This window comes from Arachis hypogaea, chromosome 14 (assembly GCF_003086295.3).
Source record: "Arachis hypogaea cultivar Tifrunner chromosome 14, arahy.Tifrunner.gnm2.J5K5, whole genome shotgun sequence".
NCBI classification, from domain to species: domain Eukaryota; kingdom Viridiplantae; phylum Streptophyta; class Magnoliopsida; order Fabales; family Fabaceae; genus Arachis; species Arachis hypogaea.
In genome coordinates, this window is record NC_092049.1 from 27576666 (window position 1) to 27580391 (window position 3726).

Consider the following 3726-nt stretch of genomic DNA (forward strand, 5'->3'; position numbering starts at 1 on the left):
CCAAGGAAAGACTAGCTTTAGTGCACTCCAAACCAATTAGCAATCTCTCCAATTATCAATCAACAAAGGAATTAGATAACTCAAGTGTCACTAATTACTCTACCTAGGCCAAGAGGAACAAAATCTATACTAAAATCCAACCAAGCATTTCATCGAACACTTGGAAGGCATAAAAGAAAAGCAAAGTAAATTGATAACAAAAATAGAATCTAACAACAATTATGGTAATGAACTAATAACCACAATCAAAAGGAACACAATTATTATGAATTACATCTAATTGAATTGAAAGAAAATAGAAGGAGCAAAAGTAGATCTACAACAAAACCTAAGAACAACATAAAGGAAATTACAACAAAAGAATAGAAGAAGAATGAATGTAACAACAAGGAATTGAGAGGTAGAAGGAGATGAAAGCATGAATTAAAATCTAGATCTAAGATTATTGAACTAAACCTAATCCTAATTCTAGAGAGAAGTGAGAGCTTCTCTCTCTAGAAACTAACTCTCAAAACTAATCTAAACTAAAAGTGATTAGTGGTTGGGAATGATGATGATCATTCCTTGTGATCTCATGCCTTCCCCTTAATCCTTCATCCTTTTATTCCTTTCCCTTAGCAATTTGGCGCCAAAAATGGGTTCAGAAACCCTCTCAAATCGCCAGGCACGTGTTGCATTAATGAGGTCATGTGCCAGCATCGGCGCGTGCGCGCATGGTACACGTGCGCGTCCCTGGTCGATTCTGCAATGTGCGCGCGAGCGCCTTGTGCGCGTGCGCGTGCATGGCTGACTTTGCTTCTTTGACTTTTTATGCTTCTCTCCACTTGTATGCTTCCTTCCTTGCTTCCTTTGATCCATGCCTAGCCTATTTCAATCCTGGAATTACTAGCAAACACCTCAAGGCATCTTATGGAATCAAAGAAGAACTAGAATTCATCAAAATAAGGTTTAGAAAGCATGTTTTTACACTTAAGCACAAATATGGGAGAGATAACAAAATCATGCTAATTCCTAGGCTAAATGTGACAAAAGGTTATCAAAATACTCTAAATTCAATGCAAAACAAACCGTCAAATTGGGGTTTGTCACTTAACATCCCTGCTCCAATTAGGTGTGTAAAATGCCCTTGCTGTGCAATCCTGGCGTTTAACGCCAGGCTGCTGCCTGTTTCTGGCGTTAAACGCCCAAATGTTGCTTGTTTCTTGCGTTTAACGCCAGGTTGATGCTTGTTTCTGGCGTTAAACGCCAGCTTGGTGCCTGTTTCTGGCGTTAAACGCCAGACAGATACTTGTTTCTGGCGTTTAAACGCCAGACTGCTCTCCTCCAGGGTGTGCTATTTTTCATTCTATTTTTCACTCTGTTTTTTATTTTTCAGTAGTTTTTGTGACTTCACATGATCATCAACCTAAAGAAAACATAAAATAACAATGGAGAATAAATAAATATAATTAGATAACATTAGGTTGCCTCCCAACAAGCGCTTCTTTAATGTTAATAGCTTGACAGTGAGCTCTCATGGAGCCTCACAGATATTCAGAGCAAGGTTGGAACCTCCCAACACCAAACTTAGAGTTTGAATGTGGGGGTTCAACGCCAATCTTAGAGTTTGGTTGTGGCCTCCCAACACCAAACTTAGAGTTTGACTGTGGGGGCCTTGGTTGACTCTGCAGTGAGAGAAGCTTTTCATGCTTCCTCTCCATGGTTACAGAAGGAGATCCTTGAGTTTGAAACACAAGGTTGTCCTCATTCATGCTTCCTCTCCATAGTTACAGAAGGAGATCCTTGAGTTTGAAACACAAGGTTGTCCTCATTCAGTTGAAGAACTAACTCTCCTCTATCCACATCAATCACAGCCCTTGATGTGACTAGGAAATTTCTTCCAAGGATGATGATCCATCATCCTTTCCAGTATCTAGGATTATGAAATCAGCAGGGATGTAAAGGCCTTCAACCTTTACTAGCACGTCCTCTACTTGTCCATAAGCCTATTTTCTGGAGTTGTCTGTCATCTCTAATGAGATTCTGGCAGCTTGCACCTTAAAGATTCCCAGTTTCTCCATTACAGAGAGTGGCATGAGGTTTATCCCTGATCAAAGGTCACATAGAGCCTTCTCAAAGGTCATGGTGCCTATGGTACAAGGTATTAAGAACTTTTCAGGATCCTGTTTCTTCTGAGGCAATCTCAGTTGATCCAGATCACTTAGTTCATTGATGAGCAAGGGTTCATCTTCCCAGGTCTCATTACCAAATAATTTGGCATTTAGTTTCATAATTGCACCAAGGTACTTGGCAACTTGCTCTTCAATAACATCTTCATTCTCTTCAGAAGAAGAATACTCATCAGAGCTCATGAATGGCATAAAGAGGTCCAATGGAATCTCTATGGTCTCTAGATGAGACTCAGATTTCTTTGACTCCTCAGAGGGAAACTCCTTGTTGATCACTGGACATCCCAGGAGGTCTTCCTCACTGGTATTCACGTCCTCTCCCTCCCTTGTAGGTTCGGCCATGATGGTTAAATCAATGGCCTTGCACTCTCTTTTTGGATTCTCTTCTGTATTGCTTGGGAGAGTACTGGGAGGGTTTCAGTGACCCTTTTACTCAGCTAGCCCACTTGTGCTTCCAAATTTCTAATGGAGGACCTCGTTTCATTCATGAAACTTAAAGTGGCCTTAGATAGATCAGAGACTATATTTGCTAAGCTAGATGGATCCTGCTCAGAGCTCTCTGTCTTTTGCTGAGTGGATGATGGAAAAGGCTTGTTATTACTAAACCTGTTTCTTCCACCATTGTTAAAGCCTTGTTGAGGCTTTTGTTGATCCTTCCATGAGAAATTTGGATGATTTTTCCATGAGGGATTATAGGTGTTTCCATAGGGTTCACCCATGTAATTCACCTCTGCTATTGCAGGTTTCTCAGGATCATAAGCTTCTTCTTCAGAAGATGCCTCTTTAGTACTATTAGATGATTCCTTCAATCCATTCAGACTCTGAGAGATCATATTGACTTGCTGAGTCAATATTTTATTCTGAGCCAATATGGCATTCAGAGTATCAATTTCAAGAACTCCCTTCCTCATAGGCGTCCCATTACTCACAGGATTCCTTTCAGAAGTGTACATAAACTGGTTATTTATAACCATGTCAATGAGTTCTTGAGCTTCTGCAGGCATTTTCTTTAGGTGGATGGATCCACCTGCAGAATGGTCCAGTGACATCTTTGATAGCTCAGACAGACCATCATAGAATATATCCAGGATGGTCCATTATGAAAGCATGTCAGAATGACACTTTTTGGTCAGTTCCTTGTATCTCTCCCAAGTTTCATAGAGGGATTTACCTTCTTTCTGTTTGAAGGTTTGAACATCCACTCTAAGCTTACTAAGCTTTTGAGGAGGAAAGTACTTGGCTAAGAAAGTCGTGACCAGCTTATCCCAAGAGTTCAGGCTATCCTTAGGTTGAGAGTCCAACCATATTCTAGCTCTGTCTCTTACAGCAAATGGGAAAAGCATAAGCCTATAGACCTCGGGATCAACCCCATTGGTCTTTACAGTATCACAGATCTGCAAGAATTCAGTTAAGAACTGAAAATGATCTTCGGATGGAAGTCCATAAAACTGGCAATTCTGTTGCATCAGAGAAACTAGTTGAGGTTTCAGCTTAAAATTGTTTGCTCCAATGGCAGGGATTGAGATGCTTCTTCCATGTAAATTGGAATTTGGTGCAG

General features: G+C 40.6%; 1 non-coding gene across 1 annotated transcript; it reads left to right on the forward strand.

Moving 5' to 3' along the window:
- The first annotated feature begins 3275 nt into the window (after positions 1-3275).
- On the forward strand, positions 3276-3379 carry LOC112746172 (small nucleolar RNA R71). The gene has a single exon (XR_003174068.1). It is a non-coding gene; the product is annotated as a small nucleolar RNA R71 (small nucleolar RNA).
- The last annotated feature ends 347 nt before the right edge of the window (positions 3380-3726 follow it).